The following is a 24,201-nucleotide window of genomic DNA, read 5'->3' on the forward strand; positions in this document are numbered from 1 at the left end:
AACAAGAAAATGTACTAACTTAGATTCATAAACCAGTTTCAAACCAGAGTCAATGATCATTCACTTCATATCAACAGTATCCGAGCCCTCACAAGTTCAACCTCGAATACTGGGGGCTATTACACTCGAATTAATGTTTTTAGCAAGGAAAAAAGAAAACTTTGTATGCTATAAGCTAAGGCTTGGTGGTTAGGATTCATTGTAAGGGCCAAATAGTCGTATGAACCGTGCTCACATAGTCCACTCTAGCCATGACACAAGTTTTTATGCGCTTTCGATCATGTACTTTGCACACTGAGAAATGAAAGAAAGTTCCGCTTTGCTATTCTGTAGTTTTTGCTTCTTCGATTCCAGATCCTAGAGCCCACAGGAAACTCCTACTTGGGGACTATCGAGAACAAAGGCTACCCCTGCTCGAGGACTATCGAGGCCAAAGGCTACCCCTATTTGGGGACTATAACCCAAAGAAAATTTGGATGACCCGGGCTACTGAATCCCGGAGGCACCAAACCTATTAGGTGGTGCCCAAAAATTAAAAGGCTATGACCGCCCTAAAAATGGCTCGGAGACGTCTGAAGTGCATAATCAGAATGCAAGGCCTTTATGAAAACTCGAAACCTACTACAAGGTTACCCTCGGCAAAAGCATCGTCTAAAACACTTAAGCATATTGGGAACCTCCGGTCGCACCAAGGTTTCGAAGCCACGAGCAAACAAAGTTGCATCGAAGTCGTGCTTCGCTCGAACTTCCGAAAAATGAATTCCCCGGAACTACATCTAGTTCTATGCTAAGGTATCAAAAATAATACACGAATAAAATATGGTGGAAAATTAAAGACACGATATTACCAGAAAGGGGAAACTTTCATATATATATATATATATATATATATATATATATATATATATATATATATATATATATATTCCAAAATATATGTACAAAGGCCCGATAGAACGACGTCAAAATAAACAAAAACTATACATAAGGAAAAATAATAACTGAAAAGGTACTGAGGCATCTACGCCTGGTCTTCACCGGGACATGGCTCATCGCCAGAACCGTCGGAGCCCTTAGATCCCTTGGAGCCCTCGGAACCCTCGAAGCCTTCGGCACCCTCAGGCTCGCAGAGCTCCTTTGCCTCTACCTCCTCAAATCCGCCTCATCCTCAGGCTTCTTAGCTTTCTCGATCTCGGCCGATAGGTCGAAACCTGGGGCGTGGATATCCTCGAGGGTCTCTCTTCGGGACAGCCGCTTCACGTATTCAACCTTTATCTTTAGGCGGGTCTCGGCTGCCTCCACATCATCCTTGTACTGGGCAACCATTTTCTATGCTTTAACAGAGTTTGTGTCCAATTTAGACTTTAGTGCCTCATACTCTCTTTCGAGGGCATCCCGTTCTGCTACGACTGAGCTCAGTTATGCTTGGAGATCATCATTCCACTGAGACCACTTATCAGCTTTGTCCTTCGCCAACCAGAGTTGGTTCTCACCCTTCAGCCGTGGCCTTGACCTCGTTCATCTCGGCTGTGAGCTGGTCGATCTTCCATTGGACCTGTGAGGTTGTGTTATTAGTCACCATGAATAGCTCCTTGTTTTTAGCTTCAAAGACCTTTACCTTTTCAACCAAGTCGGCATGTTCCTGCTTCAGGGTTCAGGCCTCCTTCTAAGCTTTTCCCAGCCCGACCTGGAGGTCTTTAAGGGCCTCATCCTGTTGCTCACTAAGAAGCATGTACATGTCCTTCTTCTGGACCTGCTCTTTGAGCTCAAACTTGAGCTGGCTGATGTCCAAGTAGTACCAGATGAAGCTAGCTCTCATGATGAAGCACTGAGGTCTGTAAAACAATGAAAATAGTATGAGACATCAAAACTTAAGTAGAATTCATAAAGGGGCGTAAAAGTGTTGGCGTCTTAACCGGTTCAGTGCCTCCTATGCTTCGTTGAAAAGACTTGACGTGCCCACCTCGTTCATCTTTGCATGGTCCTTTTTGGCCACCGGGCATTAGAGGTAGCTGGCTATACCTACTAGAGTAGATAGAACCCAAGCATCATACGGTACTAAAAGAACGACCGTTCTCTTGTGCCCGGGGTCCACACTAGGAGTGGGAAATTGCTTCACCAGATTTGGGCTCGAACTCGGCCCGCAAGCTCCCGAGGGCACGTCCTTCTTTGGGATCTCCAAGTGACCCAGCCCGAAAAAATCCTCCAATATGGACATGTCCATGCCATCGAAGAAGAAATGGAGAGGATCATCTGCACCTTGTACTCCTTTACTTGACTTCTCTTTTCCTGCTTGGGCCTCTTCGAGCATGGACTCGGTATAGGAGGGTATCTAGATGAAGTCAATCACACTGGTCGCCTCCTTCAGAACAGGAACGATTTCCATCTTCCCCTCTGGTGCCGGAGCCTGAAGGGGATCGGCCTCTTGGCCCCATTTCTCGGTCGTCGCCTGCTCCCTAGTGGGGGTCGATCCCTGGGCGATGTAGATGTCATCTTCTTCGGGTTCATCCCTGAGCCTGTAGAGATAACCAGGGTCCGGTGCCCTGGACTTGGTATTCTGATGGTATGCTATAATTGTGTGTTTTAGTTGCTTGTCGCACTCTACTTTAATGCAATTTAATTGAGTTTGAGCCTTAATCGCTAGTGTTTTGCACTAATTATATGTTTAATGCCTTGTAGGAGTGATTACGAGCTTTGTAGATGTTATGGGATGCATTCATGCTATTTTGGATCTTTGAAGTCTAATTAAAAGCCCAAAGATTAAGTTGGAATCAAGTTTGGGGGATCAACAGACACTAGTGCATTCAAAAAGAGAAACGAAGAATCGAGCCAGAAGTTACCCAGGTGCACGACCGCATACTGGGCACGCATGGGAGGCAGAAAACTATGCAAAGTGCGCGGCCTAATCCACGATCACCATCCCAGGTGCACGGCCGCGCACGTCCTGTCCGGGAAAAGTCATACTTCGTGAAAGAGAAGGTGTGTTTGTTTGGGCCCGACCCTACTTGTTATATATACATGGAGAAATGGTATTTTGAGGACTTTTGACACATCTAAGACCTAAGGAGGCTAAGGAGAAGGGGGAGAAGCAAGTGCACAAGGATTTCGTAATTCAATCCTCACTCAAGACAAGAGTTTGGATCGTTTATGCTTTCCTTTAACTTAAACTTATTTGTGATGAATTATTCCATATCTATGGAGTAGTTCTCTTTAGGGATTGATGGATTTGGTGTACTGATATTTTTTTGTGGATTATTAACTCTAGTTTTTATATAATGAATCATTTTGTGTATTTTAATTGTTGCATCTATTTTCACATGTTCATTTAATCGAACGAGGCATAACTTGTGATATTTTTGCATTATCTTGTTGGTTAAATTCATTGATTCTTCTTAGTAATCGAAAGAGGCTAGTTGAATTGTTGTTTAGACCTAGTTAGGAGGATAATCGAAAGAGGTTCTCCTAAAGACCAATCCACTACGAATTCTTGCATATCTTAACCGAGCTTAACTTAGTTCTTATTGTGAGGTTGAGACTTAATCGAGAGAGGAGTTTCTACTGAACGTTTGAACCAATAATAGAGTGAATTTGAGAGACTCACTTGAACCTTAGGAGTGAATTAGCTAGGGTTAAATTCCAGACAAGTATCTTGCACCTATCCAATCAACCCCTATTTTCTCCCATTGATATCCTCCTTACTCATTGCTACAATTGTCATTAGTCAATAGTTTAAACTCTTAGTAAAATTTTAGTTTTAATCACATAAATCTCAATTGTTGATCATGTTGGATAGCAATCAAGCTATAAACTACAAAAAAATATTGTTTAACTCCAATCCCTGTGGATAAGATATTTTATTATACTATATTCGACTAGCGAGCATATTTAAGTGTGTGTTTTGTGCTCGTCAATTTTGGCGGCGTTGCTGGGGATTGGCAATTAATAGTGTGAAATAGTTTGTGGTGTTAATTCAGGAATATTTCTTTTTATTTTATTTTTTTGTCTCTTTTTACATTTGGTGTTCCTTGATTGTGCGCAGGCTACAGGTTAGATTGGTGCATGACTCGATCCTCTGGGAAGGAAGTGCTCCCATACGAACCAAAAATCAAGAAATAACTACGACAGTTGAGGAAGGAAAGAAATCTCCCCGAGAATACAGAGAAGGTTGGGCAATCCTCAACCAAAGAAATTATGGCGGGAGATGATGATAATTTTGATTTGGCTGGAAGAAAGGCAGCCCAACAGAGAGAAAAAGTTGCACGAGATGCTGAGGAGACAGCTCTTCGAAATGCATAACTTGTCTTTGAGGAGGAGAGGGCTCGGATAATGGCTCAGAATCAACCTTTGGTTGCAGACCAATTCAGAAACATAGCTTCCGGTGCTGGGAGACCGCTCGGCGATTATGCTAGACCGGTCTACAAGCAAGGCTTATCAAGTGAGAGACCACCTCCAGTTGCAGCTAATAATTTTGAGCAGAAGCAAGGGTTGCTCCAAACTCTTCAAAACAGTTGCGTTTTCAAAGGAAAGATGAATAAAGATCCAAACAATCATCTGATGGACTTCGAGGAGATTATGAACACCTTTTAATACAATGGTGTGTCACAAGATGTAGTTTACTTAAGGGCATTCACCTTCACACTCAAAGATGATGCAAAGTACTGGCTTCGAAGCTTGCCTAATGGATCGATTAGAACATGGGATGAGATGACCAGAAAAGTTCTTGACAAATATTTCTCATCAGCTAAGACGGGCAAGTTTAGAAGATAAATCCTTAACTTTTGCCAGAACGAGACAGAAACTATGTTTGAAGCTTGGGAGAGTTTTAAGGAGATAGTGCGAAAGTGTCAACATAGCAGAATTGAACTCTTGATGGAACTCCAGGATTTTTGGGATGGATTGACACCAGCCTCACGTAAAACATTGAGCAATACAGCTAGAGGCCTGTTGATGAAAAAGACTCTAGAGGAGATAGTCACAATTCTAAATGAGTTATCTGAAGACGCAAATCAGTGGCCCTCTGAGATTGCTGAAAGAAGAAGATCAATTGGTGTTCACCAAGTTGATGCTAACACATCTGTGCAGGTACAACTTGATTCCATGGCCAAAGAAATAAGGAAGTTGACCTTAGCTTCAATACATAGTGAGCCCCATAAAGTGTGTGATATATGTGGAAGAGAGCACCCTACTCATGAGTATCAAGCCTCAATGGAGGAAGTTAATGTTATTGAGAATTATAACTTCAATGTAATGGGTCAGAAGCACCCCGGTTTTTTATGGAGTTCACCTAGGGGTACTGCAAATGCATGGCAACAAAATAATCCCAGATTTCAAGGACAAGTAGCTCCTGGTTTTGTGAATCAGCCGAGGCTGCAGTTCCAGCCTCAACATTCCACTCAGCCTGGGCTAGAAGATCTAATGAAATCCTTCATTGTCAAGACATATGAGAGATTAGATGCTCATGGTTCAGCTATCAAAGAACTTGGCACTGGTTTGCATAATTTGGAGAAGCAAGTGGGGAAAATTGCAACTGTACTGTCTGTGAGAATCCCAGGTATCTACCAGCAGACACTAAAAGAAATCCCAAAGAAACAGTAAATGTTGTGATCTTGAGAAGCGGGCAAGTGTTGAAAGATCCCACTCCAATCCAAAAAGATGTTGTGCTTGAAAAAGACAGTGGGGAGCAGCTGAAAATTAAAGTTGATAAGAAGAAGAAAGGCAAGTAAGGAGCTAAGAAAAAAAGGAGGAAACTTCAAGAAGGGAGGAACCTAATGAGAGCGAGCATATGCCTGCTCTACCCTTTCCCCAAAAGCTGTATAGAGAAAAGCTGGACAAGCAGTTTGAGAGATTTCTAGGTATGCTGAGATAGGTTAATGTAAATTTGCCATTCACGAAAGTTCTATCACAAATGCCAGCTTATTCCAAATTCTTAAAGGAGATCCTTACAAAGAAGAGGAGGATATAATAGACCTCTTCCACATATATCACAAGTTGCGTGGGGCTCACTATGTACTGAAGCTAAGGTCAGCTTCCTTATTTCCTTGGCCATGTCATCAAGCTGTACCCGCACCGATGTGTTAGCATCAACTTGGTGAACACCAGTTGATCTTCTTCTTTCAGCAATCTCAGAGGGCCACTGATTTGCATCCTCAGCTAACTCATCTAGAATTGTGACTATCTCTTCTGGGGTCTTCTTATCAACGGACCTCCGGCTGCATTACTCAATGTTCTACGTAAGGCCGGTGTCAATCTATCCTAAAAGTCCTGGAGTTGCATCCAGAGTTCAATTCCATTATGTTGACACTTTTGCACTATCTCTTTAAACATCTCCCAAGCTTCAAACACAGTTTCGGTCTCGTTCTGGAAAACGTTATGGATTTCTCTTCTAAACTTGCCCGTCTTAGCTGATGAGAAATATTTATCAAGAAATGTTCTGGTCATCTCATCCCATGTTCTAATCGATCCGTTAGGCAAGCTTCGAATCCAATGGTTTGCATCATCTTTGAGTGTGAAGAGGAATGCCCTTAAGTAGACTGCATCTTGTGACACGCAGTTGTAGTGAAAGGTGTTCATAATCTCCTTGAAGTCCATCAGATGATTATTTGGATCTTCGTTCATCTTTCCTCTGAAGACACGACTGTTTTGTAGAGTTTGAAGCAACCCCTGCTTCAACTCAAAATTGCTAGCTGCAACTGGAGGTGGTCTCACACTTGATAAGCCTTGGTTGTAGACCGGTCTAGCATAATCGCCAAGTGGTCTTCTAGCACAGAGCGCTATGTTTCCAATCTGGTCTGGAACGAAAGGTTGATTCTGAGCAATTCTCCGAGCTCTCTTCTTCATAGATTATCTGTGCATCTCTAATAGCAGCTTCCTCAACATCCCTTGCAGCTTTCTCTCATTATTGGGATACCTCTCGTGTAGCCAAATCTACATTATCATCATCTCCAGTCATATTCTCTTTGGTTGAGGATTGCCCAAACTTTTCTATATTCACAGGGAGATATCTTTCCTTCCTCCGCTGTCGCAGTTATTTTTCTATCTCTGGGTCGTAAGGTAGCAATTTGTTCCCGGAGGATCGAGTCATGCACCACTCTTACATGTAGCCTGCATACAGTTAAGGAACACCAAACGTAAAAAAATTTCCTGAATTAGCACTACAAATTATTTCCAACACTATTGATTGCCAATCCCCGGCAACGACGCCAAAATTTGACGAGCGCAAAACACACATTTAAATATGCTCGCTAGTCAAATATAGTATAATATAATATTGTATCTACAGGGATTGGAGTTAAACAATATTTTCGTAGTTTATAGCTTGGTTGCTATGCAAGATGATCAACAATTGAGAATTATGTGATTAAAAACTACAATTAACTAAGAATCTACGGTTATTGACTAATGACAAACGAACAAGAAACAAGAAAAGACGGTTATCAGTGGAAGAAAATAGGGTTTTGATAGGATAGGTGTAAGATAATTGTCTGGGATTTAACTCTAGATAATTCATTTTTAATGTTCAAGTGAGTCTCTCGAATTCACTAAATTATTAGTTCAACCGTTTAGTCAACTTCTCTCTCGATTAAGTCTCAACCTCAGAAGATGAACTAAAATAAGTTCGGTGAAAATATATAAGAATTCGTAGTGGATTGGTCTTTTGGAGAACCTCTTTCGATTATCCTCCTAACTAAGTATAATCAACAATTCAACTAGCCTCTTCCGATTACTAAAAAATTTACTGAATTCACCCAATAAAATATAATACAAGGATATCACAAGTTATGCCTCTTTTGATTACATGAGCAAGTAAACATAGATGCAATAATTAAATCATCCACAACGATTCAATACATAAGCCTAGAGTTAATATCTACAAACAAGTATCAATACACCAAATCCATTCAAACCCTAAAGAGAACTACTACATAGATATGGAGCAATTCATCACAAATATTCTTAAAGTAAAGAAAAATATAAAACGATCCAAACTCGTGTCTTGAGTGAGGATTGAATGATGAATTCCTTGTGCTTCCTCTTCTCCAACTCCTTCTTAGACTCCTTAGGTCTTAGATGTGCCAAAAATCCAGAAAATACCGTTTTTCCATGTATATATACCAATTAGGGTCGGTCCCAAATGAACACACCTTTTCCTACGCGAAATAAAACAATTTCAGGATTGGACGTGTGCGGCCGCGCACTTTGGATAGTGTACTGCTCTACTTGCGCGCTAGTGCGCGATCGCGCACCTGGGTGACCTCTTGCTCGCAATTTGTTTCTCTCGTTAAGTGTACTATTGCCCGTTGATCCCCGATCACGACTCCAACTTAATCCTTGGGCTTTTACTAAGACTTCAAAGCTTCAGAATAGCTCGAATTCATTCCAAAACATCTACATAGCTCGAAATCACTCCTACAAGGCATAAAATATACAATTAGTGCAAAACACTAGCGATTAAAGCTCAAACTTAATTGAAGTGTAGTAGATTAGAGTGCAATAGGCACTAATTGATGTTGAAATAGTTGTAACACACAAACCAAGACAATACACATTCATTTTTCTGTTTTCTAGTTATTTCAAAGTTCTTATTTTATTGTTGTTCTTCATACGCAATTGGCTTCGAACCCCGGGTCCGATCGAGGGCAAAATTACTATTCAACCTAAATACGAGCCAAGTCGTAACATCACAATTGGTTTGACTATTCATTTTATCTTTAACTCGTTTATCTAATATTCTTGATTATTTATATTGAATTAATCCACATATCCGTAACACCGCATACAAATTTAATTATTATCCGTTTCAAGTTAAACAACTTTGTTCCCACTTGGGAGGCGATGACTCCACTTGGCTGCATGTAATACTTGATCGCTTGCCATGATTGAACCACTCAATCATAGTGTACATCTAAAGAAATAATTGAAATGAAGATTAGGCAAACATACATGTTTAAGAAAACAAAACTTCTTTCCCAAAGGAAATAAATAAATCTAGTGAATACATATAACTGGTTATGTAGTTCAAAATTCTCATTTTACTTAAAGACACATAAGAGAGCATTACTGCATTTGAGAAGCTACATGTAATTAAAATCAACCATGAGTACCTATACTCTATAAAATAATGCAATTAACTTGAGATACCCTTGGATTACGCTGGAAATGCTCGTGATTTCATAAAGAAAATAAATGTGAGGTAGATCGTAAAATGCAACTTCTTTCTACTTAATCCAAAGAATTTTAATATTCATGTATAATTAAACAGGGATTTCCCAATCTTCAACAGATAATTTTGCCACAATAAAAAATACTTTCACGTATCAAAAGGAATCTTCGAAGCTAATATAATCATGTCATTAATTAATTCTTCAAAGGATGATATCAGAACCAAAGAAAAGATAATGTATACCAATTGAGAAGCCTAAGAATGGTTCTATTTGAGCTCACATGAAGGGATGATTTCAATATACTCCTCAGTACCACAGGCTTAAACCAATCAGCATACATATGGGTCATAGGAATGATAATAAAGGAATGAAAGAAAATGTGTTAAAGCAAATACACATAACGTAGACATATTTATAGATAAAGTCAAAAATGTATTTAGAGGATTTCTAGTATATTCACACCAAGGTATACTTTTCTAACTAAGTCATGATAAGTATTTTAATCATTTAAATAGCAGAAAAGGTATTTAACTGTATTTATACATGGTATTGTATTCCAATAGTGGAGTAAACTTAAATAAGTAGATATTGTCTGGATTAGTAAGGATGGCGTCAAAGCGTAATTGAACATGCTAGTAAATGGAACCATGAAATAAATCTCAACCTAATCTAGGTTCTTAGAATTCGCTTGTCCCTTATGAATTTTCGAACATGGGCGTCATTTCATTATCAACTGAAAGTTATCTCACCGATATAATTTAGAGAGTTTATAGGTTAATGCGGTTTTATACTTGTATACGGTCAAAACCGGTTTCGACCTTCGTATGATTAGTCAAGATTAGAACATAATAGACCGAAAGTCATCTTCATAACATCGAATATGAGATCTAAAGCTAGGCTACCGAGCTCAAATTTCTGGGACCGACCATATACCGAGCTCGAAGTCATTACCGAGCTCAAGTCCAAATCAAACTATGAAGTAAAGTGGTGTCATCGAGCTTAAGAGCCAGAGACCGACCAATATCAAGCCCGATTCGGTACCGAGCCACGAGTCAATATCGAGCTCAAATCAATATCGAGCTCGAGTCAATATCGAGCTCGAGTTAATATCGAGCTCTAAATCTGGAAACCAACCAATACGAAGTCCGATCAAGATCGAGCCAAGGGACAAGAGCCGTTACAGTCGCACTAAGGAGAGAGAATCTCGGCGGGAATTAGGGAAAAACTATTCTATCGTAGGTTCCCCACTATATATTTTTAATTATATCCAAAGTAGGATCCCTCCATTATAAGAGGGATGGCTATTATTTCTGTAAGGCATCCAACATTAAGGCATTGATACACTCTCATATTATTTACAGAGAAAAATGTACTGATATCCATATAGAGATTATCCTCTTGTGAGCTTTATACATTGATTCATCTTGCTTGTTCATAAAATAGCTTTCTATTCAATTTGGTTTGTATTTTATTCTTTATACAGTCGATACTCAATATATTTCTACTTACTTTCCGATTTGTGCCAAGTTATACCACGTATCCTTAGAACTACGTATAAATTCAACTCTATCCGTTTTTCGGGTAAACAATTTGGCGCCCACCGTGGGACTAAGGATAACAGTGGTTATTTGGTACGAATCTCTGCAAAACACACCATTTTACACTTGCTCTAGGAAGTATCTTTGATTTCAGGTTAAAAATGATGAATTCTCAATTAATGGCCCTACCTATCGATAATGAAGCTGGCTTTCAAGATGAGAACAAAGACTTAACCCCCGGGGGTGGAAGACCACTCGTCAATCCCATTGGAGTTCGGGTCAAAGAGCCAATAGACATTAATTCACATGTGGCCATCGAGGTGAACCAACGTTCCGACCCTGAAAATTGCATTCATGGTGGAACTCGGTCTGCAACTCAAAATACCCAAAACCCTGAGGAAAACGAAATCAGCTTGCGTATGATGTTCGAGGTGTTGCAAGCTCAACAAGTAGCAATAGCCCAGTTACAGAGCCAAACCTAAGCACGGACCAGACTCGAGCCCAGTCCACCCCAAGAAGTCACCCACAAAATGGGGCCAGCTGTAGTAAGGTCAGATAAGCAAGAATCGGGGACTAATCCCGAAATTGTTAAGAAGCTCGAAGAATTGACAAAACGAATAGATTCAGGAGAAAGGAAGATCAAGGCAAATGTCAAAAGAGTGGAAACGTGTAACTCCAGGGTTGATCAGATCCCGGGGGAACCACCGATATTGAAGGGCTTAAATTCCAAAAAATTCGTACAAAAGCCTTTTCCCCCGAGCGTGGCTCCTAAACAGATCCCAAAGAAGTTTCGCATACTCGAGATTCCTAAATATAATGGAATGACCGACCCCAATGAACATGTCACCTCTTACACATGTGCCATTAAAGGGAACGATCTAGAAGACGATGAGATCGAATCTGTATTATTGTAGAGATTTGGTGAACCCCTATCAAAGGGAGTAATGATATGGTATCATAATTTACCGTCTAACTCTATCGATTCTTTTGCTATGCTTGCAGATTCTTTCGTAAAAGTACATGATAGGGCCATAAAGGTCGAGAACAGGAAGTCTGACCTATTCAAGGTAAGACAAAAGGATAACGAGATGGTAAGAGAATTTGTATCTCGTTTCCAAATGGAACGAATGGATCTACCACCAGTCACAGACGATTGGACTGTTCAAGCTTTCACTCAAGGTCTAAACGAACATAGCTCGATGGATTCACAACGGCTGAAGCATAATTTGATCGAGTACCCAGCTATTACTTGGGCCGATGTGTACAATCGGTATCAATCAAAAATAAGAGTCGAAGACGACCAGTTGGGTTCTAGGCCCGTTGTTAAAAGGGACATCAATCGAGAACCAAGGCCGATCAGGGACCGATACCGACCATATAGTGGAGACCATAGGGGGAACGAACCAAGACATTACCCCATACAAAGCAATAAAAGAAATGATCGAGGCCAAGGGTCTCGGGGGCTGATGAACAGGAATAGGTTTGACAGACATACCGGACCTAAGAAAGCACCTCGGTTACCGGAGTATAACTTCAGCATCGATGCATCTGCTATCGTGTCGGCTATCGGACGCATCAAAGATACTAAATGGCCTCGACCTATACAGACCGATCCTGCCCAAAGGAATCCCAATCAAATGTGCGAATATCATGGCACTCATGGCCACAGAATGGAAGATTGAGGCAACTAAGAGAGGAGATAGCCAGGTTATTCAATAAAGGGCATCTTCGAGAATTATTAAGTGACAGGGCCAAAAGCCATTTCAAAAACAGGTATTTCAGTAGACAAATCGAACAAGAGAGCCACAACACATCATCCACATGATCATGGGTGGAATCGATACCCCCAGGGGCCGGTGCTTAAACGCACTAAGATGTCGATTGTAAGAGACAAGCGATCCCGGACTCAGGATTACATTCCTGAAGGAACCGTGTCCTTTAATAACGAAGACGCAGAAGGAATCATGCAACCACATAACGATGCACTGGTAATATTTGTACTTATGAATAAAACTCAAGTTAAACATGTGTTAATTGATCTAGGTAGTTCAGCCAACATCATTTGATCGAGGTCGTAGAGCAACTCGGTCAACAGGACAAGGTCGTGCCCGCAACCTTGGTACTAAACGGATTCAATATGGCATGTGAAACTACTAAGGGCGAAATAATCCTTCCAGTTAATGTGGCTGGGACCATCCAAGAAATGAAGTTCCACGTGATCGAAGGCGATATGAGATACAACACCCTATTCGGAAGACTGTGGATCCACAATATGAGGGCTGTGCCCTCGACCCTCCACCAGGTTTTGAAGTTCCCAACATCGGAGGGAATCAAAACTGTCTATGGGGAGCAACATGCCACAAAAGAAATGTTTGTCGTCGATGAAGTGATTCTGATATCATCATTATCATCAGTCTATTAAAACTACAAAATTTACTAACAATGAGGCCGAGTATGAGGCCGTGATTGCAGGTCTTGAACTAGCTAGAAGTTTGGGAGCCGAGGTCGTGGAGGCTAAATGTGATTCCCTCTTTGTGGTAAATCAAGTCAACGGGAATTTTGAAGTCCGAGAAGATCAAATGCAGAGGTACTTGGATAAATTGCAAGTGACTCTACATCGATTTAAGGAATGGACTTTGCAACATGTACCTCGAGAGCAGAACAATAAGGCCAACACTCTTGCAAACTTAGGGTCGTCGGTCGAAGATGACGAACTCAATTCGGGGACTGTCGTGCAACTCATGAAATCGGTAATCGAGGAAGGTCATGCCGAGATAAACTCCACAAGTCTAACCTGGGATTGGAAAAACAAATATATAGAGTACTTCAAGAATGGGAAACTTCCATCGGATCCAAAGGAATCGAGAACTCTACGCACAAAAGTTGCACGGTTCACCTTATCTAATGATGCAACGCTGTTTAGAAGGACGTTCGATGGTCCACTGGCAATATATTTGGGACTAGGAGATACCGACGACATCCTACGTGAGATTTATGAGGGCACTTGTGGGAATTATTCTGGTGCTGATTCATTAGTCCATAAAATAATCAGAGTAGGATATTATTGGATCGATATGGATAAAGATGCAAGGGAGTTCGTTCGAAAATGCAACAAATGACAAAGACATGCACCCATGATTCATCAACCCGGGGAACTTCTCCACTCTGTCCTAGCTCCTTGGCCTTTCATGAAATGGGGAATGGACATCGTCGGCCCCCTCCCATCGGCCCCAGGTAAGGCTCAGTTTATTTTGTTTATGACTGATTATTTTTCTAAATGGGTTAAAGCACAGGCTTTCGAGAAAGTTATAGAAAATGAGGTGATAGACTTCATTTGGGACCACATCATATGTCGGTTCAGGATGCCATCCGAGATTGTATGTGACAATGGAAAGCAATTCATCGGAAGCAAAGTAACCAAATTTCTCGAAAACCACAAAATCAAAAGAATCCTATCAACACCTTATCATCCTAGCAGGAACGGACATGCCGAGTCGACAAACAAACCATCATCCAAAATCTTAAGAAAAGATTAACCAACGCTAAACGAAAATGGAGAGAAATACTACCCGAAGTCCTATGGGCATACCGTACAACATTGAAATCGAGTACCAGAGTGACACCATTCTCGTTGGTTTATGGCGCTGAAGCTCTTATCCCAGTTGAGGTCAGAAAACCTAGCATCATGTTTCGATATGCAACAAATGAGTCGAATAACGAGACAATGAACACGAGCCTGGAATTATTGGACGAAAAATGAGAAGCGACCCTCGTCCGATTAGCCGCTCAAAAATAGCAGATCAAAAGGTATTATAATCGAAGAACAAATCTTCGATATTTTAAAATCGGGGACTTAGTGCTAAGGAAAGTCACCCTCAACACCCGAAATCCAAATGAAGGAAAACTAGGTCCTAACTGGGAAGGACCGTATCGGGTTCTCAAAATCGTCGGTAAAGGATCCTACAAGCTCTGTGTGATAAACGGCAAACAACTACCAAGCAATTGGAATGTGTCGCACCTAAAACAATACTACTGCTAAGGTACGACCCTCCCATGTTCATTTATATTTCGAAACTAACCCTTGCAGGAATTCGACCAGGAACATGGATGGATTATTCAACCCAAAGCCTTTAGGCCCGAAAGCACGCGTTGCACTCTTTTTTCCTTAGACCGGTTTTATCCCAAATGGGTTTTTCGACAAGGTTTTTAATGAGGCAACCATTGATTATGCTAACTTAGAACAATTCAACAGTATCCAAGGCCTCTTTACAATCAACCTCAAATACTGGGGGGCATTACCGTCGAATATATCAAGTTCGATGCAAAGAAGTTACTTCATTACAACAGGGTTTGGATAGGAAAAATTGTAAGAGCCAAATGGTCAAAATGAACCATGCTCGTGTAGTTAGCTCGATCCATGGTATAAAATATGAACACATGTATAATGACATAAAGAGAAATTTCTCCTTTACCAATATCTCGTATCTCAGAATCCATCCTCTACTTCGTGACCTATTATGCAAGCAGGCTTAAGGGCCGACCATTACCCTATAAATCGGGGACTGCCAACCGAAAAATCAATGAGATCAAGCCCCACAAAAGCCTAAGGGCCACATCACTTCGAGTTCGAGCAAAACTCTCACTCGACCATAAATCCTGCGGGCTACATTACTTCGAGTTTGAGCAATCACTCACTCGACCACTAAGCCTACGTGCTACATTACTTCGAGTTCGAGCAAGCACTCACTCGACTACTAAGCCTAAGGGCTAATCTTATTTCGAGTTCGAGCAATCACTCACTCGACCTATTAAAGCCTACAGGCTACGTTACTTCGAGTTCGAGCAAACACTCACTCGACTACTAAGCCTACAGGCTACATTTCTTCGAGTTCGAGCAAGCACTCACTAGACTACTAAGCCTACAGGCTACATTACTTCAAGTTTGAGCAATCACTCACTCGACCATTAAAGCCTACGGGCTATGTTACTTCGAGTTCGAGCAAACACTCACTCGACTACTAAGCCTACAGGCTACATTTCTACGAGTTTGAGCAAGCACTCACTTGACTACTAGGGCTAAGGGCTAATCTTATTTTGAGTTCGATCAATCACTCACTCTACTATTAAAGCCTACGGGCTACGTTTCTTCTAGTTCGAGCAAGCACTCACTCGACTACTAAGCCTACGGGCTACATTACTTTGAGTTCGAGAAATCACTCACTCAACCATTAAAGCTTACTGGGTACGTTACTTCGAGTTCGAGCAAACACTCACTCGACTACTAAGTCTACGGGCTACATTTCTTCGAGTTCGAGCAAGCACTCACTCGACTACTAAGCCTACGGGCTACATTACTTCGAGTTCGAGCAATCACTCACTCGATTATTAAAGCCTAAGGGCTACTCTTTCTTCGAGTTCGAACAAAACCTCACTCGACCATAAAAGCCTACGGGCTACATTACTTCGAGTTCGGGCAATCACTCACTCGATTATTAAAGACTAAGGGCTACTTTTACTTCGAGTTCGAGAAAACACTCACTCGACCATAAAAGCCTACGGGCTACATTACTTCGAGTTCGATAAAATACTCACTCGACTACTAAGCCTAAGGGCTACTCTTACTTTGAGTTCGGGAAAGCACTCACTCGACTATTAAAGCCTAGGGGCTACGTTACTTCGAGTTCGAGCAAACACTCACTCGAACTTAAAGCCTAAGGGCAACCTTATAAAGCCTAAGGGCTAACATTATTTACAGTTCGAGCAAGCACTCACTCGACTACTAAGCCTTAGGGCTACTCTTACTTCGAGTAAGAACAATCACTCACTCTACTATAAATCCTAAAGGCTACTTTTACTTCGAGTTCGAGAAACCAAATACACTCGACTATAAATCCTAAAGGCTACTTTTACTTTTTATTTCAAGTTCGAACAAACGCTCACTCGGTTATAAAGGCTACAAGGTCCGACTTCGATCAAATTGCCTAAGGCCTCGAACTTATGAAAACTTTCATAATGCATGAATGAAATAAAATCTTCACAAGGTAGAGAATAAAATAGAAACAAGTCGGGAAAGGAAAAGATCTTTATATTTATATAAGAATATTTACACCGTCCGATCAGGACCCTACACAAAAAATCAAACTAGAAAAAACCCTAAGTTTCCTGGTTATCTCCGGGGGTAGTCTCTTCTCCATCGGGCTACTCCCCGCTCTCAGACCCACTCTTGCTCCTATCATCATCATCATCATCATCATCGAAAGCCATGGCTCCAGCATCGGCTTCAAGCTCTTTAGCATTTTTTATTTCTTCGGTAAGATCAAAACCTCGATCATGGATCTCCTCGAGGGTTTCCCCTCGAGATTGGCATTTGGCGTGTTAAGCAACATAATATGCTCGAGTTTGAGCGGTCTCAGCTTCCTTTTTCTCTTGTACTTGAGCAGCTTCGGCATCGGCCCGATAGACGGCCATGAATGCATCCGCCTTGGCCTTTGCTTTTTTGGCTTCAGATTTGTCCTTGGCAAGTTTGGAAGCCAACCATGCCTTGAGCTCCTCTATTGTTGTTGCTTGAACTGAGCTCTTCTCCTTCATGCCTTGAAGTTGACTTTCGGCCGATGATAATTGGGCTCGAGCAGTCTCTTTTTCTACGGTGACGCGGTCCATGCCTTCTTTCCACCCCAAGGTCGCCGCCCTTATTGTATCGACCTCCTCACGAAGCAGCCCGATCACCTCAAGCTTCTGTTGCAGCTGTGAGATCGAAATATTAGCCATTGTTCCCTAATCGAGCCCATGAGTTTTTAAGATTATCATTACCTGCTCGGTCAGGTCGGTCTGATCATGGTATGCCTTGTCCAACTCGGCTCGAAGATCTTTGATTTCTTCCTTTTTCTGCCCATTAAGAAGTTTGAGGGCATTTCTCTCCTCCGAAAGCCCTCGGAAGTCAGCCTCCTATCGGCTCAGCTCTGCCCGAAACTTGGAAAACTCTTGTTGATGAAGAGCTAAAGCCTATACAAAAAAGAGAAAAAGTTAGGCTGAAAATGGAAAAATATGACATCAACAAAGGGAATCGAGACTTACCCGATTCAAGGATCGTTGAACCTCGAAGAAAGACATGACGCATCACTCGGGCAGACAGCATCCGCGATACCGATAAACATATCATGAAAGGGTTCCTCTCCCTCATGGGCCCCGGCTACCTCGAGGGTCCCCAAAGCTCGGGCTTCCCGAATTGCCCCTTCGAAAAAAGTAGGGAGAGTAGGCGAGTCTCCGATTACTATTGCCCCAAGCGAGTCGCTTGGGGCGTTCTCCTTAGTTCGAAGAACTTCAGGGCCAGCCCCTTCAGATATACCCACTGTTTGTTGACTTCGGTGGGAGGCATCCTCGATCTACAACGACTCGGGGACTTTGTCCGAGTCCTTCTCTGATATCCCCTCAGTTCAAGATGGAGCCTTATCAGCCGCCATCGACCCAACTGCCTTTGGGGCATCAATGGTTTTCTTTACTCGGGCCACCAGTACGGAGCCGTCGCTTTCTTCTTCTCCTTCGTCTTCATCCCTTAGATGCCGAACTGATTCTTCGGTCAAAGGGATGGTATTCTTCCTCGGCTTACGAGCCGTCCTCTTAAGTTTTGGATCCTTGGTAGTAGAGGCCCTTTTTCTTTTGTTGTCATTTGTCGATTTCGGAACCGGGGCCGAAGTCTCTTCCTCACCAGATGAGGGCCTCATGACCACATCTTTGCCTAGGCCTACACATAAGAGAATTAGTTAAGTATAGGAAAGTCATTTTGGTCGAATCATCGAAGGCATGTGGAAGAGGCTTTACCATGATTTTTAGCCTCCCATCGGCCCTTTGATAAGTCGCGGCACGAGCGCTCGGCATATGTGGAGGTCAAAGCCAGGTTCCGTACCCAGCTCTTAAGGTTAGGAATAACATCGGGCATCCAAGCAACCACTACATCACAGAAAAGGATATCAGTAAGAAACAAAGGAGCAAAACAATAGGAGCTAACAATAGAAATTATACTTACGCTTCATGTTCCATTCCTTGGGAAATGGCATCTTCTCGACTGGGATTAAGTTAAAAGTCTTCACTCAAACAAACCTGCCCATCCAGCCTCGATCCTTATCCTCGTCTATACTCGATAACAACACTTTGGTAGCCCGATGCTGGAGTTTTATTAACTCACCTCGATAGAGGCGGGGGCTGTACAATCTAATGAGGTGGTCGTGGGTGAAAGACGCCCCCCTCGACTTTGTTCACGAAGAAGCGAATCAGAATAACGATCCGCCAAAAAGTAGGATGTATTTGGCCTAGGGTTACTTGATATTGGCGGAAAAAATCGATGACAACAGGCTCGAGAGGACCCAATGTGAAAGGGTAAGTATACACACTTAAAAACTCTTTCACATGGGTAGTAATATCTTCTTTGGGAGCCGGGATTATCACTTCTTTGTCCTCCCAGTTGCAATATTTCCTTAACTGTTTAAGATAGCCCTTGGTTATCGAGCACATATACCTCGATATTGGCTCGCATCGACTGGGAACCGGCGAAACTTTGTCGATCTTAAAATCGGAGGTAAGAACACACCCCCGGGAACACACTCCTCAGGTCGTGGCTCCTCAGCAAAGAAAAAGCTTTTTCTTTTTGAGGAATAGTTTTTGACGTTTTCGCCATTGGGATTTGAAGATTGAAGATCAAGGGAGATGACAAAATTTAGTATTCTAAAGAGGGATTTTGCAGTGAAAATCACAAATTTACAGATGAAGAACTCAGAAGGTGCGAAAGGGAACTTAGAAGATTTAGAGATGTAAAAGTAAAAAGTGGTAAAAAGAGGGGCTATTTATTGGGTTGGCAATGACGGTTCAGTGTCAACAATGGTCGACTATCGTCTGACACGAATTTAATGCCTTGGTAAACTGAACTGATGGGATATCATGTACGTCATGGTCGGGCTCGATGCAAACGTTAGTTTGTATCGAGTCATGCCGTTGGAAAATCATGTCGTTTCTCGCCACATTCTTCCCGAGAAACAAGGGGACTATCTGTATATGGTCAAAACCATTTTCTACCTTCGTATGATTATTCCAGATTGGAACATAATGGACCGAAGGTCATCTTCATAACATTGGGTATGAGATCTAAAGCCAGGCTACCGAGCTCAAATTTCTAGGACCGACCAAATACCGAGCTCGAAGTTATTACCGAGCTCAAGTCCAAATCGAACTATGAAGTGAAGCGGTGTCATCGAGCTTAAGAGCAAGAGACCGACCAATATCAATCCCGATTCGGTACCGAGCCACAAGTCAATATTGAGCTTGAGTTAATATCGAGCTCTAAATTTGGAAACCAACCAATACCAAGTCCGATCAAGATCGAGCCAAGGGACAAGAGTCGTTACAGTCGCACTAAGGAGAGAGAATCTCGGCGGGAATTAAGGAAATGTTATTCTATCATATGTTCCACACTATGTATTTTTAATTATATCCAAAGTAGGATCCCTCCACTATAAGAGGGATGGCTATTATTTCTGTAAGGCATCCAACATTAAGGCATTGATACACTCTATTATTATTCACAGAGAAAAACATACTGATATCCATATAGAGATTATCCTCTTGTGAGCTTTATACATTGATTCATCTTACTTGTTGATAAAATCACTTTCTATTCAATTTGGTTTCTATTTCATTCTTTATACAATCGATACTCAATATATTTCCATTATGCGACTGCAAAACAGGTCTGGCCGCATAGTGACAGCAGACACGGACAGGATTTTGGCTGTTTTGGTCACCGATTATGCGACCGATATGCGGTCCGCATATCGATTATGCGATCGCAGACCTTGTTCCGAAGCTTCATTTTTGGGGTTTTAAACCCGACCCTATTTTGTTAAAACACACACCATGGACCATTTTGAGCAAATTTTCTGATATATTTAGAGTGAGAGAGAGGGTCCTAAAGGGAGAAGTGATCTTTATCAAATTGTTCTACAATTGTCACTTAAATCTTGAAGATTATCAAGAGAGGCACCTAGGTCTTATTGCTAAGAGGTAAGATTCAATTATCCAAACTCTTAATTTCAAAATGTAACTAGAATGGGCCATTAGTAAAGTAATGCATGGGGATGGGAGTGCTTACCTCGCATGCATGTATCTTTGTAGTATGTGGGAAGATTGTGAGCTAATAATGGTAGATAGTGGGTTGGAAAATGATGGAATCTTCCACAAAAGAGCCTTAAAACATTGATGCACACCTAGTGTTTGATAGTATGCTCAAATGAGCTAAAACCATGTTCATCTTCCTAATTTTGGTTCAATCTTGTTATATTGCTAAAATAGATTGAAGTTGCTAATAGTCCGGAACATCTTAGAGTTTTAAGAAGCTCAATTGAGGTATGTTGGATAAACTCCCTTCTTCTTTGAATCGATCCTCACGGTGATCATGTAATTGGAGTAAGCCCTTGATCATTATAGAATTGGCGATTTCTAACGTATTTGTATTGAAAAGCCTCTATGTGCATAAGATTCCCAAATTGCTCATACGTAAATTTAATATCTTAAATGGGGAGCCTTATTGATTTTGATAATGATATTGAATATGGAAAAGGGGTCTGGAACTATGAAATACAGCCAAGTGCCAAGAATGACTTTGTAATCGTAATCACTAGTGTCAATGAATCAAAAGTACATGAAAGAAGTACAATGTGAGATGATTGACTGAAAAAGGTAATGTCTCAAATGAGATGGCCCAGCCGATCGGGCCGAGATCGGACTACATGTAAGAACACGGTGGTATTGTGAATGAAAGTTTGGTAATGTCTCCAACGAGATGGCCTAGCCGATCGGGCCGAGATCGGACTCTATGTAAGAACACGGTGGTATTGTGAATGAAATTGTGGTAATGTCTCCAATGAGATGTCCTAGCCGATTGGGCCGTAATTAGATGCCATGCCGCATACATGGTGGTACTATATTGGAAAGTTATAATGAAATTATTGTAATGTCTCAGATGAGGCGGCCTAGCCGATCGGGCCGATATCGGACTCCGTGTAAGAATACAGAGGTATTGTGAAATGTGAAACATTGGTACTAAATGTCACCCAGCCTAGTAATATGGAAATTATCTAGAAAATGTATATGATCCTTAATTTGTTGATTTACTATTATTTGAAGCCCTTATTGAATTCTTGGCTGTTCCTCTTGTATTATTATTCATTCTATTGAGTTGGTGTTTAGCTATACATACTAGTGCTATTCAACGGTACTAATGTCCCTTTGGCCGGAGGCGCTGCATCTTTAAATGGATGCAGGTGGTTACATAGCAGATAGTTCGGATCACAGATAGTGTTGCATCCTCTTCTCAGCGGACTCGGTGAGCCCCATTTCATTCCGGGGTCATGTATTGTACCTTTTAATTATATTATGGTCACTTTTTGAGGTTTTGCCGGGGCCTTGTTGCCAGCACCATCTTTACTCACTTTTGTATCTTTAGAGGCTCCGTAGATACTATGTGGGTTGTCTATGGGTATTGGGAATGTTAAACAAGTCATGTTGTGTTGATCATTTGTTCCACTTGAACTTTAAGAAATGTGTATTTTAGGACTTAAAAGCGCAATGAGTAACGAAATGATTTAGGATTGTATGAATGAGACTCCTACTGTATAATTAATGAAATCACATCTTTTCTTGATCATGGGTTAATTGGGTAGGAAGTATCTAACAGACTTGCTCGGCCAAGTTCACTCGGTTGAGCGCCGGTCGCGCTTCCCGAGGATGGGCGTGACAAACTTGGTATCAGAGCCTAAGGTTTTAAAGTGTCCTAGGATGTCTGGAGCCATGTCTAGTAGAGTCCTTCTTATCGGTGTGTTGTCGACCACATCTATAAATTGGAGGCTACTTGGACATTTAGGAATATTACCCTTCTTTGATATTCTGGATCATGTGATGAAACTAATTGTGCAACTGTTCCTCTTCTAACTCGTGCACCCCTTTAACTTTCAGTATATGGCACCTAAGAAGAGAGCAAGAACTAGCCAAGGAGCCAATGCCGCCTTAAGAGTGGCAGTTGACCCTTTATTTGATGAAGCGGGTGAACACTCGAGAGGTGAGGATAATCCCCCGACTGCTACACTACCTGATTCAACTACACCAGCCCAGGCCACACTAGTTCCTACACTTACTGAAGGTGCGACGGTTCCTCCACCTGGCATTCCAATTCCACCTCCAGCCCCAGCTTCCGGCTCTGGTATTTCTGATGGGGATCTCATGGGAGATATTTAGATGCTGACTTAGATAGTGGCTTCTCAGGCCCAAAGGTCGAATGTTGCACCCACATCTTCTAGCCAGCAAGGGGATTCTACTAGTTCTAGGGTGAACAGATTTCTGCAGTTGGATCCTCCGGTGTTCACGGGTGCTAATTCCAAGGAGGACCCATAGGACTTCATTGATGAGATTCATAAGACTCTTTGGGTTATGCGCGCTACTGAGACAGAGGGAGGGGAGTTGGCCGCCTACTGCCTAAAAGGGGTGGCCTATTCTTGGTTTGAGCTGAGGGAGGACTCTTGGGAGGAGAAGAGCCCTCCAGTGAGATGGAGTGAGTTTGCGGATGCCTTTATAGACCATTTCTCACCTGCCGAGACTAGGGCAGCCCGTGCCGCAGAGTTTGAGAATCTTAAGCAAGGCAGTAGGAGTGTGTGGGAGTATCACATGGAGTTCGGGCGCCTGTCAAAAAATGCCATTCTCATGTTGCCTACTATGAAGGCTCGAGTGTGCCGGTTTGTGCAGGGCCTGAGCCCCTTGGTTATCAATAAGGCCGCTATAGCTTCCTTGAATTCAGACATGAACTATACAAAAATGGTAGCATTTTCTCAAGCTACAAAGGACCGCAAGTTGAAGAACAGAAGGGAGCGAGAGGGTACCAGTAAGGCCCGGTCTACGGGCAACATTGGGGAATCATTACGTGGGGTAAGATCAGCTTTTAGGGGAGGGTCATCAGGGCCAACCCAGTCTCATGCTCAGTCTTCAGCCAGTGCACCGCCAGCGGGGCACAGTCAGAAGCTGGGGAGTCGCTTCAGGCCCAATCAGGGCAGCATCGAACCCCACCATCAGGGCCAATCAGGAGGGAGATTCCTGTAGCAGCGGAGGCTCCCATGCCCCAGGTGTGGGAGGATGCACTCGGGGATTTGCTACATGAACTTACCTATATGTTACGGGTGCGGATTGAGGGGTCATATTCAGAGAGAGTGCCGTTCATCCCGCCAGAGTGCGGGCAGGGGCACAACACAGCCATCCAGTTCTGTAGTTGCTACATCTTCAGCACCCCCTCAAGCTCGAGGTACTCCAGTACTAGCAGGGCATGGTGCAGCTAGGGGTGGTGCACAAAGTTCAGGAGGACCCCGTCGTTTCTATGGTATGAGTGGTCGCCAGAGTGCAGAGGCTTCTCCAGATGTCGTCATGTGTATATTGACTGTCCAAACTCATGATGTATATGCTCTTATTGATCC

Source organism: Nicotiana tabacum, chromosome 13 (genome assembly GCF_000715075.1).
Source record: "Nicotiana tabacum cultivar K326 chromosome 13, ASM71507v2, whole genome shotgun sequence".
Lineage (NCBI taxonomy): Eukaryota > Viridiplantae > Streptophyta > Magnoliopsida > Solanales > Solanaceae > Nicotiana > Nicotiana tabacum.